General features: G+C 38.5%; 1 protein-coding gene across 14 annotated transcripts in view; it reads right to left on the bottom strand.

The window, feature by feature from the left end:
- Positions 1 to 14,632, bottom strand: part of tjp1a (tight junction protein 1a) — a 164,174-nt gene that overhangs the window by 102,393 nt on the left and 47,149 nt on the right. The gene's annotated exons all lie outside the window — the stretch shown is intronic.

The following is a 14,632-nucleotide window of genomic DNA, read 5'->3' as shown; positions in this document are numbered from 1 at the left end:
AATTTTTACCCCGCCTTTAAACATCAAACATTGTTTCTGTGAGCGTGTGCGTGATAATCAGTAAATATGTATCCATTTTAAGCACAAAAATGGGGAGCGAAGAGATAGAAATCAATAGTCTCATGCTTTCTTCTAAAAGCCTAGTACAAAGTGTAAGACTCAAATTAATCATGATAGGCTCCAATAACTTAAACGATCAAGTATTGCTTAAGCGATTAATCAAAGCTAAGGATTGTAAATCTGACCAATAATAAGTGACGCAGAAATGCTACAGCATCGAATGACCTGTGACCTTCAATGTGACAGCATATTTTCCCCCATAATTGCTTTAGCATTCGCTTAAGGGAATAGTCAATATCTGCTTGACTCTATATGGCTGGGTAGAGCGATCTCCCTTTGTCTGTTTTATTTTGTGTTCCTTTGTTCAAATCGCCTCCTACACCTCTTTCTGTGTCTAATTCACTCCCTCTCTGTCCTCTTGCACTCCCTCTCACACACAGAAGCATCCAATGACGTGTTCTGGCAGGAGATCACAGGACAGCGGCCAGTGTATTTACTGACTGAAGTAGGTCCAGACAGCAGTCCACTGGTCAGCTCAGCCTCTTTAAAAGGTTTCCATTAGGCCCCATCACTTCCTTTAAACTCCTCCGGAGCTTTCTGTCAGAAAGGGACCTTAGACAAACCCTTTCCTTATTTAATGGAATTTGGCCGAGTAGGCATGAAGGCAATGCAGGGAGCATCCCGCCACAGGTAGAGGACAGAAATAGCAGCTCTGATCCTAATGGGGCACAGCAGAGGGGATGGACCATGATGAATCAAGCCTGAGGGTGCAGGGCTTTGCTGGGTACAAAACACACAGCTCCAGACAGAGAAAAAACACTGTTTGCTTATGAACACTACTAATCAAGCATATACTTTATAAGCACCTCCATGGCTAGTGCTCTTTCCACATTTTCAATCTAAGTGTAAAATGACGTATATAAAACCAACGTCAGAAACAGAATACATGCCTAAAACGATCTTCCTTAATCAGGTCACTTTTCTCAAGTGTCATCATCCTCTTTTATCCCTCTCATCCTGTGGTCAAGCTCTCATGAGCATGAAACAGGAAACCCCAGGCCTCTGGAAAGCAGGAGGAATACACCTTGGGCACGTGTGAGAAATAAAAAAGATTTAACGTTTAGATGAGTTACTAGCACACATTTATTCTCTCCAAGAATCATTTTTGAGGAAAGTTTATAAAAACTATAAAGAAAATGTCAAAGTCATTTCAGACTTAAAGTTCACCCAAAAATGAAAATTCTGTCATTAATTACTCACCCTCGTGTCGTTCCACACCTGTAAGACCTTCGTTCATCTTCAGAACACAAATTAAGATATTTTTGATGAAATCCGAGAGGTATATGACTAGTCCATTGACAGCAATATAATCACCACTGTCAAGGCCCAGAAAGGTACTAAACACATCGTTAAAACAGTCGATGTGACTGCAGTGGTTCAACCTTGATTTAATGAAGTGATGAGAATACTTTTAGTGCGCAAAAAAAAAAAAAACTTTATTTTATTGTTAAGACTTTATTTAACAATATCTTCTCTTCTGAGTCATTCTCTTACACTGTTTACGTTCAGTTCTACGTCAGAACGGCGACTCATTGGCCGGCTCCTGCGTCAGCATCACACACACGTGTCGTGCTGCTCACGTGATCAGCTTTGGCCAATACTGAGTTGGCGTTCGGACGTAAACATGGAAGCCTTCACTGTGCTTACTGCAGCAACTACGTAAAGATAATTACAGAGAAGAGAGACGATTCATCTTAATTTGTGTTCCGAAGATGAACGAAGGTCTTACGGGCTTGAGGGTGAGTACCTAATTAATGACAGAAATTTCATTTTTGAGTGAACTAACCTTTAATTCAAAGAAAAAAAAAATGAAAAAAGGAGAAAAAAGTATTCTCGATTCTCATTATCATAAAGCTAAAAAGCAAATAAAATAATAATATTGTTGATTTACATAAACATTTTCTCTATTACAGTAATGCGACAAAAAAAAAAAAAAAAAAGATTCTTTACAATTTGGTTAGAAAATGTTTCACATGCCTCAATGAAAAACTTATTAATTAAAATAAGCTTCATTTACTTGAATGACAAAAATAAAAAAAAGTTGAAATTTTACCTAGATATGACCATTTTTACCTTCAGAAAATCAAGGGGTAAAAATTATTGCGAGCATACATAGTCATATTGCTGAGGAAAGACTAAATAAATAATAAGTAAAGCAACAAACCTCAAAATATTTGCTACATCTACAGATCACATTTCATTCACCTGCATGGTTGCTTTTTTTAAACCTCAAAACAGCTCTGTCATCCTCTCCTGGGGTCAGATATCACCCACACCAGTGAAGGTGTAAAAAGCTCCAAGGAGGAACGGATTTGTAAAGGGAAGTGATGCGGAATGCTTATTTTTGTTATTTGTCAGTCTCCTGTAAATAAGACATGCAGCATCCCAGCCCAAAGCAGCTCAACGTGGCTTTCGTCCTCTTACTGTACCAGCCTTTCTCAGAATCAGCAGCTCGGTTTAATTCAGGAGCAAAGAAGAGCTTATATGAATACACATGTATGCCTGAAGACATCCCCATCTTCAGTTCAGAGCCGGGTGAATGGAAAAGATCTGATCTAGTACACAGTGTGTATGCACACTCTCTCCCTAGCTCCCTTTCACTTCTTATATCACTTTATCTACCCCCCACCCCCTCTGTCTCTCATTCTCGTATGCACTCTCCATTAAATAAAGAATTTCCCAAGAATCATTCCTCTTCCCACCCCCCACCCCCCGCCATTGGCCAACTGTGTTTCCATAGCAACAGACTAAAAGACTTGAATCCTCCGGCTCACACGGAATCAGCAGGTGGCAGGCGCATTTCAGGGGCGACTGAACCTGTTGGTGTTTGATGTTGCAAGTGTGCGAGTGAGACTGAACCAATGTGCGCACATTGCCCTAATACATCCTAAACACTGTGTGCATCATGCTATGTAATGACATAATACATCATTTTGAGAAATGAAACACCAGGGTGGAAATGACAAATTGGTCTCACTCACCTGCACTGTTTTCAAAGCATCCAGCAAACGGCTATATGTGCTTTGTCTATATTAATAAACAGACAGCATTTACTTTGAAAACACATGCTGCACATAAAGATAATCATAGCAATGTAAAGTCATGACTTACAGAATCTATAATGACAGAAATCAATACAGAAGTATGGAAGGCAGTACACACACACACACAAACATGGTAAAAATACACACTACATGACACAGGTACACGCCTAATCCACTCACAGCGACCTGCTCGCATACATACAGCTTGTCGTAAATCAAAATTCCATCAATCGGCTCTGAGCTTCGATTCCTCCCCTGACCTTCTGCATGTCCATGTAAAATGTATGATGGCTTGGAGTAATGGCACATCCTCAGGCATGTTTCTATGCTTCATTTTACACTTAAGACCCAATAAATGATCAGCGGCTCCACATACCTAATGTAATCCACTTATTTTATTAAAACCTAAAGAAAAAGGCTTTTAATAAGAGCATGTAGTGAGCTACATCTTAAAAGAACAGCATGTTCTACAGAGCAAGAATAGTGCATTTAATATCCCGCCTTGTTATTCCCCGGCGTAAACAACCGTTTTTTTTGGGCTAAAAGTGGTCTAAGCTTAAATATAGTTTTAGACTCAAACGTCTCAGTATGTCTCGGTTCCATCTGTACATCCAAGATGTTTGTGCGGTGATGTGTATGTTTGTGTTTAGGAGCATTTAGGGTTTGTTCTGGTGGCAGGCAAGGACACAGAAGTAGGTGGTAGAGGGGGAGGGGTGATATCTGGCAGCACAACAGCTCACAATGACTGCGTTCTTCTTAGAAAGCAACATCTCTCCAGTCCAGAAACAGCAGATATCACTTGCCTGTCCAGTGGTGGTGTATGCCTGGCAAAAGTGCATTAGCAGCTGATCTGGTGTGCTGAGATGATGTTGTTTGTTTTCTTGCTTGTTTACCTGTTGTGCTTATTGCATTACAGCCACTGCAATGCAAGTCTTCTTTGTGTAAGAGTTTGGATACTATTTTTATTGATTTTGAGTTTTGAAGAGGAAATTGGACACAGTTATTGAGATATTAAATATATGTTCCCCGCAGATACTGATTGAGTGGTGTGTATGCTGCGCCAGCAAGGTCCTTATTCACTGCTGGAAGTCTTTCATAACCAAATCAGCCATCAGACTAAATCAAGCACATTGGATAATGACTGAACGTTCTGAGAATTTAAACATTTTCAGAACAGATTTTTATTGGCTGGAATTTGACAGACAAGCCAAAGCAAAATCAACTGTATGCATCTTTAAGAAACACATTTGTCAAATACTTCACTATATATAGTATACAAACAGCACACCAAAAGAGTAGTATGTCTGAATACATAGTATTCGAAAAACAGTAGGCGAAAAGTACCCGTATGACCTACTACTTCCGCTGAGATTCTGTTGTGCGCATTCAATGGACACTTTACAATCCACGGCCATGGGAGAGGATTTATGAATGGCAATGAAGCAACGCAACTGATGCTGGTAGGTCAACGTGACAGTAATAACATGGCGGATATAGTACATTCAAATTTCATCCATCCTACCCATATTCATACTATATAAAACATACTCTTTTAACAGTCGCGAAGTAAGTTCAAAATCAAATGTAGTACTTACTCATTGTGTGATTTTGGACCAAGCGTGCCACACAAGTCCTAAAAAAATGTAGCCAAAGCGTCTCGATCGCCCCCAGATGGCTGGAAGCAGTATAGGTCATAAACCCCACCCTCTCCATGAAACGTATAGAGTACCTCAGGGATGACGTGTTTTTGTAGGCCAACCCGGAAGTTAGCGGTGCACGGGTTCCCTCGATCGAAAGCCTATGCATTTTTCCCATAGACTTTCGGAAAAAATCGTAAAAAATAAGCTCTGTGTTTAACAAAGGGTTATGACACTTACACGTTTTGCCTATCAAGATAATCTTTACAAGTTACCACAACATTTATACATTTTGAAGCCTAAATAAAGTCGTCAGATATAAAAAGCTAACAGTAGGCTATAAACGGACTACAGCACACCATGGTCGTGGATCAACGTCACCAACACCAAGCTTCCTCAAACTTTATTTAAAAAACAACTTTATTTAAAAACATGCTTGCTGATTATGATCTGCACTGTGTATGAATACTTATCCACTTTTTCATGAGAAATGCTGTCCAAATGTCCTGTTTGTCATGATGACGTCTAAAGTCCCCGCCAAAGGAATTAGTCCCTTTTAGCAATTTGTTAGCAACCACCGTTTTTAAGACACAATAAAGGTTTAAAAAAAATCACAAGCATGTTATAACTGGATCAAATAGATCAAAACGTGAACATATTTAGAGGCTTATTTCAGACCTTATTTCAGGCGATTTAGAAAAAACCCATTCAAAAAACCCAGACTTTACGGTGATGGAACAGGAAGTCCTAAAATGCTAACTCGCTTCCGGGTTTTGCCTACAAAAACATGTCATCCCTGAGGTACTCTATAGGGACGTGAGACAATCAAATTACACTTTAAACTTTTTTTTTCCAAAGACAGTTTTCTGTCATTTTAGGCAGTTTTTGTATCGCTGGTGTTAGTTCAAGTGTTCGTTCTTTAAATAAGTTTGGTTTTAGTTAGTGATTTGATGCTATAAAAACGGGGGTGTGACGCCATGATTGACAGCTGAGATTGACAGCTTCTCTGAGTGAAGTAGTCACTGAGGCACCTACGGACTTTTTTCTGGATCTTCGCGAGGAGATTGGAGCTTTAACTTTAATTTCTACATTTCCATAACTGTTTATTTCACACTGACATAATGAGTTGTTTCGAGTTTGGGCGGGACATTGATATCGCGGCTCCAGTTCGTGCTCACTACTGCGCAGACTCGAGACTCAAGATCTCAGCGCCATATTGACACACTGGCAGCTTCAGTTACTACAATGTAAAAGAGTGAAGGTGCATCATCCATCTTTTTTTACAGTCTATCACTGCATACCAAATGGCGCACTATACACTATGCACTTATACACTATGTACTTATGCACTATCTACTCATCCATGTAGTGCGTGAATTGCATAAGGTTGTTTTGTCATTTAACTACGGAGTCAGATACCCCCTCCCCATCCACTACGTGATTAAAGCTGCGACAGTTGAGTGCATAAAGTGTCCAACATTCCACACTTCGTTTTTTCCGTTAATTTAGTGCATCATCCGGGTATTTAAAGTGTATTTTTTCTTTTTGGAATTTTCAGTGTGAACGCACTACTCGCAATATTTGTTCTTAAAAATGTCATAGATTAGTGCATAAGTACGCAAATTGGGACGCACCTTATGTTTTGAAAGCACCAACAGTGTTTTGTTTCTGAATGAATGATTCAATTAATCACTTATAATTACAGCTACTTGTTTCATTTCTAAATGAATCCGTATTTTTGAACAAATCGGTTAAGTGAACAATCAAAGTCCCTTTCAAGGAAAGTCTGTTCACTTGGTGGCCATATTTGCAAGGTCTCCAGGCAGCTATTTTGGGCATCCAAGACAAAGTCCTATCTATTTGAATGGGAAAATCTCTAAAACTGTTTGGCGAACTCACAATTAAATAACATATTTCAAATCAGCAACAAAATCTGACATGAACTGTCCCATAAATGTTGTTTCTTGTGCTCAAATAGCGTTAAAAAAGCTTATTTTTCAGGCTAGAGGAGTCAATGGGCATGTGCAGTCCTAAGCGCGAGTCTCAGGTTTCTATGGGAACCGGAGCTTCTAACGGCAGCTGCAGTGACGCAATGACTTTATTCAATCAGCGATTGGCTCTTTTACTTAGAAGGCGGGACGTATTCCGCCATATTGCGTGTTGCAGTTTCTCCCATTCATAACTAATAGGAGTGAACCGTCTTTCTATATCTATAGTCTTTGGAACGATTCACTCAAAAACAGTTTCTTATCACTACCTACTGGCATAAAGATGTAACCTGCAAACTCACCATCAGTCAGGATCACCTAAACACGGACAAGTAGAGTGATACAAACAGTGAAAATCCTAGTGCTATTTGAGGATTTGTAAATATGTCTCAGTACATGATACTTCATGCAAACTTCAAAACAGTTATTAAAGCATGAAACATGTGAGGAGAAATGGCTGATTACATTTGACAAAGCCAGACGAGAGCAAGCCAATGACGCACCTTCTCATGTCTCTCAGTGAGTATCCCAGTGAGCTCTTCCTCAGCCACAGTAGGTTGTTCTAAATTATTGATCCATGTTCTTTTGTCCCACATAATTTAGAAGCTATTTTGCATTTAAAGACAGATGAAGCAGTCGGCGGTTTGCTCTGAATAATTAATAATGGCCTCTGTTTGACAGTCCTTATCGAGATCTCTCCTCAGAGAGCATTTTTCTTTCCTGATAAAGTTGCTCTAATGGGACAAAACTAGTGTATAATGATGCCACATCATGCCAGCCAATTTTTAAATGGAAACTTTTGCACATTTTGTCCACATCTATGTAAAGATGGATGCATATTTTCTGATATATATATATATATATATATATATATATATATATATATATATATATATATATATATATATATATATATAAATTGTGAATTGTATCTTCATTTCCATGTTTAGCTTTCATCCACTTAAAATTCTGCAGTCAGAAAATCCAGTCCACCCTTGACATGAGCATGGTGATGTGCTGATCCCACGTGGAGGCTGTCTTTTGAAGTGATACATGATTGATGCCACAGTTAGACTCAGTGCGTTAGCTGATACAGAAACTACTAGCCTTACATTCAAATACTCTTATTTTTATCTTCTTTCTCCTTCTCTCTCACACAACCACACACACACACACACACACTCACACACAGAGACAGTCTGTTTCTGTTTCACACACATATTCTGTATTAGCTTCTCACATTTTTTCATCTTCTTCAACTCTCTGATGACCGTTTGCAGTTTTATTACCTTTACACATCTCCTGTTGATTCTACATCACTGTCAAATTAGCTTGGCACACTCATCCCTATTCCTGCAAAGGGAATTCCCCTTTTTTCCATTAAGCTCAGGCCATAAGCCAAGATTCCCCACACACTTCTGACACAAAAGTGATTTTCTTTCTAGTTAGAAATATTCTGTTTGTATTGAGGGAATACTACAAAGTAAACCATGAGGGGTGGATAAAGTGGAATAGGAAGAGATTTAACCATCAGTGGCAGCCAATCAGCAGTGAGGATATTCCACCAGAAAACTCTAGTGAATTACACTACCATTCAAAGGTTTGAGATCTGTGAGATTTTTTAAAGTTTAAGACTCTCATGCTCACCAAGGCTGCATTTATTTGATTAAAAATAGAGTAAAAACAGTAATATTGTGAAATATAATTACAACTCATTTTTATTTTAAAATGTAATTTATTCCTGTGATGGCAAAGTTGAATTTTTCACAGCCATTACTCCAGTTTTCAGTGTCACGTGATCCTTCAGAAATTCTAATATGCTGATTTGCTGCTCAAAATACATTTCATCTTATTATCGATGTTGAAACAGTTGTGCTGCTTAATATTCCTGTGGAAATGGTGATACTTTTTTTCAGGATTCTTTGATGAATAGAAATTTCAATGTGCATCAATGTAAAAATCTTTACTGTCACTTGACCAAATTAATGCATACTTGCTAAATAAAAAGTATTAATTTCTTTTAAAAAAGTATTTTATATATACCAACCCCAAACTTTTGAATGACAATGTATAAAAAAGACGTAACTTATCAAGCAATTCATGCTAATGGTGTGAGAAAAAAAAAAGCTGTTGCTTAAGCCATTTAACTGATTTTTATTCATGCCTGGAAAATAAAAATTCCGTTAACACACTCATTCATTCTCAGCATGTCACATCTCAGCATGTGTAGCATATGCTGCATAATGTATAAGATGATTCATGATGTTAGGATCATAATATAGCATCATTTCCTCTTTCGGTGAGAAAAGCTTAGTATTGATCTTTATCATCCAAATAAATACTCTCAGCCAGGCATGTGTGACATATTCCCCATTCCATCATTAGCTTTATGATCGGTCATCTATAGTTATTAATTTAAGCAGACCTGGATTAGAGGCCAGACAGGCTTTAAATTTCCCTGGCCATCAGCCCCATCTACATCCTTCACATCAATAATGAATTAACTTATTTGAACTGGAATGAGACCATTTCTAAATTTAGCTACTATACAGTCTCCTCACGTCCAGGTTGCCATCAGGCTGTCACTTTAGGGTTGCCCCTTAATCAGGCACTCACACACGTGTACAAATACACACAGGCACATACGGACAAGCTCTCTTGGTCGATGCTGCTATTACATGTCAACAGGGAAAAATCACTCCAACAAAAGCAGTGGCAGTTGCCGAAGCTCAGGGGAGGAGAGGTTAATTATTCCACAAATGGCTAAAGCAAATGACTAAAGACTACGTCAAGCACCTAGGCATTCCTAAGAGAATAGACAGAGTGGCCATCTGTATAAAGTAATTGCATGTACAGGTGTTAGTACGTCCTTTTTATGAGGGCTGCAGCCACCTGCCTTTCATCTCAGACCCTTAAATATTTTACAAATCTGTGGTTGTGTGATCTCTCTTCATGTGTACTGAAAGCAGTGGCTACATTCCGCTCTTCATTCCATCCATCTATCCATCTATCTGTTTGGGGTGTAACGGTACATCCATCAGTTCGGTACATGCAGTCAGATGACGAATACAGTCAGTCACAGGCGATCCACACTCCAATCCAGAAGGGGGCATGCATGGTAATGCACTTTAACCTAACCACCAATAATCACATTAAAGGGTTAGTTCACCCAAAAATTAAATTTCTGTCATTAATTACTTACCCTCATGTTGTTCCACATCCGTAAGACCGTCGTTCATCTTCGGAACACAAATTAAGATCTTTTTGATAAAATCCAAGAGGTTTTCTTTTAATCCCCCATAGAAAGCAACAAAATTACCACATTCAAGGTCCAGAAAAGTAGTAAAGGCATCGTTAAAATAGTCAATGTGACCGCAGTGTTTTAACCTTAATGTTATGTAGCGACGAGAATGCTTTGTGAGCGCAAAAACAAAACAAAAGTAATGACTTTATTCAACAATTTCTTCTCTTCCCAGTCAGTCTCCTATGCGTCGTGCTGCTCATGTGAACAGTGTCGGCCAATACGGAGTTGGCGTTCTGACGTAGAACCTGGAAGCTCTGCACTGTGTGTACTACGTAAACAGCGTAGGAGACCGATTCTCCTAGTGAGTATTCTCGTCGCTTCATAACATTAAGGTTGAACCACTGTAGTCACACTGACTATTTTAACGATGTCTTTACTATTTTTCTGGACCTTTAATGTGATAATTACATTGCTTTCTATGGGGGATAAAAAAAAAAAAAAACCCTCTCAGATTTCATCAAAAATATCTTAATTTGTGTTCCGAAGTTGAACGAGGGTCTTACGGGTGTGGAACAACATGAGGGTGAGTAATTAAAGAGATAGTTCACCCAAAAATGAAAATAATCCCATGATTTACTCACCCTCAAGCCATCCTAGGTGTATATGACTATCTTCTTTCAGACGAACACAATCAGAGATCTATTTAAAAATATCCTTAGTCCTCCAAGATTTATAATGGTTGTGAATGGGGTGCCATGTTTTGAAGACAAAAATAATGCATCCATTCATGATCAAAGTAATCCATACGACTCCGGGGGTTAATAAAGATCTTCTGAAGTGAAGCGATGTGTTTTGTTAAGAAAAATATCCATATTTAAAACTTTATAAATTCAAATATCTAGCCGTACGCAGAATGCGCAAGTCAGTTTGCGGTGGAAGAGTGACCTCTGACCCAACGCACAACGTACTGACGAAAGCGGAAACGCAGAGGATAGAGCAAAACAAATCACCGGTCACGGATTATACGTCTAAAATGATAATTCTGCATCCTGCGTCATACATCGCGTCAGAGGATTACTCATTTGCCGCAAGCCGACTTATGCATTCTGTATACGGTAGTCTGCCAGAAGCTAGTTATTTGAATTTACAAAGTTGTAAATATGGATATTTCTTACAAAAACACATTTCTTCGCTTCAGAAGGCCTTTATTAAAAGGTTAGTTCACCCAAAAATGAAAAATCAGTTAAATCAGTTCATGTGAGTACAGTGGTTCAATATTTATATTATAAAGCGACGAGAATATTTTTGGTGCACCAAAAAAACAAAATAACAACTTATTTAGTGATGGCCGATTTCAAAACACTGCTTCAGGAAGATTTGGAGCGTAATGAATCAGAGTGTCGAATCATGATTCGGATCGCATGTCAAACCGCCAAACTGCTGAAATCACGTGACTTTGGCGCTCTGAACTGCGGATTCGACATGCTGATTCATTACACTCGAAGCTTCCTGAAGCAGTGTTTTGAAATCGGCCATCACTACATAATACGTTATTTTGGTTTTTTTGGCGCACCAAAAATATTCTCGTCACTTTATAATATTAATATTGAACCACTATACTCACATGAACTGATTTAAATATGTTTTTAGTACCTTTATGGATCTTGAGAGAGGAAATGTCATTGCTCCCTATGTAGGACTCACAGAGCCATCGGATTTAAACAAAAATATCTCAATTTGCGTTCCGAAGATTAACGAAGGTCTTACGGGTGTGGAACGGCATGAGGGTGAGTAATTAATGACAGAATTTTCATTTTTGGGTGAACTAACCCTTTAACCTCCTGGAGTCGTATGGATTACTTTTTTTAATGGATAGATGCATTATGTTTGACTTCAAAAATTTTGACCCCCTCCCCCTATTCACAACCATTATAAACCTTGGACGACTGACTGTCTGTCTGTCTGCCTGTCTGTCTCTCTCTCTCTCTCTCTCTTAGAATTCCAGTTAGTTTTAATTCTACTTCCTCACATTCAAATTTAAAATGCAAATCTGCATACTGTTTGGTACAGAAACTTTTGGTTTCAGAAACAAAAAAAAAAGGCATTCTCAGTTAAATTCTGAATGGTGCCCGGTACAATTTGTAAGTAGGCATGTGGGTGTATATTTTTCTGTTGTAGTGAAGTCATTTTGAGTCATAAATGTGATCTAAAACTAGTGATCTGTGTCAAAGACCACTAGTTGTGGAAGCTCTCTTAAAACACTATATTACAGTGCATTAGTGACACATTAGCCGAACGCTGGATTTCTGAAACCGGTAGAATTGCTGCCAGAAAGACCTCCCTCCCCCTACACAACTCTCTTTTGTGAGTGCACATGAGATGACCAGGGCCAGGCAAGCAGCTTTCAGCTCACCGCAGATTCACAGGGATATCATGGTTTTTAGGGCTTGAATCAAGCGGCTTACCCATTTAATTTGTGAGATTACTCTTCTAATTTCTCACTAAAACAAACCACTCAGGTCCGACATATGGAATGTTTTAAAGTTTTTCCACGTGAAAAACTTTCAGATCGCATTTAACAATTGTCTTATGCTCTGGGTCACATGTATGACACTTTTACTGGCAGCTCGATTTAACTCGTCTGTTAATGGTGTGGGATCTCACACATCCACACACAAATGTTCACAAACACATACACACAGGCATATGCCTCTGGTGTTTAATAGCACCACTCCTCCACATTTCTGACGTCAGCAAGTTCTGCACTTGCTCACGTGACTCACACTTTTGTTTTGCACATCACATGATCAAAGCGGTAATCTGATATCATCTGGCAGTGGGGAATATGAATGGGGACATGCCACCTACTGCGCTGCTGTCTGTCAGCCTGTGCTTCAGGGCTAAAGCATGTAAAAGAAAATCTGTCCAATGCATTTTTCTCTGCTGCCTAATAAAATTTAAACAGCCTAATGTGACACTCTGGGTCCTCAGGACTGTTATTCTTGGTGTCTGTAAACCTCACAGCATCATGATATTGTCTCTGCTAGTAAAGGAAGATAAAGAAGACAGCGAATACACAAAAATCGACATCTAAATATATTTTACATTATTTAGTAGTACAAGGCAGAGCTACAAATGAACTCCACTCCACTGAAATGTCTGTTGTTGTCTTGGATCAATAAGAAGGTCTTAAGGTAAATAGACTAATCGTTACTAATTGCTGTGGACACAGTGCTGGTCTAATGCTGAATAAAAACTGAACAATTCATGAGATTTGATGCCATGTAGACCTGATAGACTGGTGCGAGATAAGAGTCAGTGAGCTGGTGGCCCGTTAATGGTGGCGAGGTCAGAACGTTTATGTCCAGAAGCCATTTTCCCCACTGCTCCATTTAATTTAGACATGTAGCCGTAAATTATAGAACAATGCGGTGCTATGTTATTCTTTGAGTAAAAATAGCTTGTTTTGGTACAAGTGAACATCTCAAATTGAACAAAAAACTAGACTCTTGTGTTAAGTAAATCTCAGGAGGGAAGAAGAAGAAAGAATTTCCATCTACATCTATATTTAACAGCACCTCGGGACACGGAAGCAACGAGTACACTGACAACAGTCATGATCAAACACTTATTTTCAGGTTAGGATGGATTATTTTAAGATAGCTTTAAAGAAATAGTTTCCCAAAAATAAATGTTCTGCCGTTATTTATTTACCCCTATGTTGTTCCAAATCATGTCATTTTCTATTTTCTGAAGCACACATAAGGAGAAATATATATAAAGAATGGCTTTCAAGGCTGCAAAGGCTTTCAAGCTTCAAAGCATCCTAAAAGAATAATAAAAGTCATCCTCACGCACTATATTCGAACTTTTCTGAAGCGATACAACAAATTTGTGTAAGGAACATTATTTACTGAATCCTAAACTGAAATTCCTTTCTCGAGTTAGCATGTTCACGAAAGTTCAAGAGAGAAGCAGCATTGTCTGGTTTGTAAACAAGTAATTTTTGAGTCAATTTTTTTTCATAATGAATCAGTTGATCCAGTTCAGTTGACTGATTCTCTTCTTAAGCTCAGCTCACTGACTTGATCTGTTCACAGCCACGTGGAGGGGAGGAGTATCAGCAAATAACTACTTAAATTTCAGTCTGTATATCACGCAAAGCTTTTGTATAACTTCAGAAGACTTGAGCTTTGTGAACAATAGTCATATGGACCACATATTATATATTTTTATGGTGCTTTTTAGTTCCCATTCTTTGTAATTGTCTTTCGTGTTCCTCAGAAGAAAGAAAGTCATTCAGGTTTAGAACGACGTGAGGGTGAGTAAATGATTTGCAAAATGTTCATTTTTGGATTAACTATTACTTAATAACCATAATTTTATCTCAAGAAAGATTTGGTTATGCTAACATTAGGCTTCAAGATCACATTTGAATATGGTGTACAGTAAAGGATGCATTTGATCTGCATGACAGTATCAGGATTACATAAATACACATGAAAACCATAACCAATCCTTCTATAGCTTGCGCCATTAATAGAGCGAAATGGAGGCAATTGTAACTCAATTCTTCCATCACAAACAAGCTAAGCTGAT

Source organism: Ctenopharyngodon idella, chromosome 7, assembly GCF_019924925.1.
Source record: "Ctenopharyngodon idella isolate HZGC_01 chromosome 7, HZGC01, whole genome shotgun sequence".
Classification (NCBI taxonomy): Eukaryota; Metazoa; Chordata; class Actinopteri; order Cypriniformes; family Xenocyprididae; genus Ctenopharyngodon; species Ctenopharyngodon idella.
The sequence above is the reverse complement of the archived record's forward strand: the minus strand, read 5'-3'. Positions and strand labels throughout refer to the sequence as shown.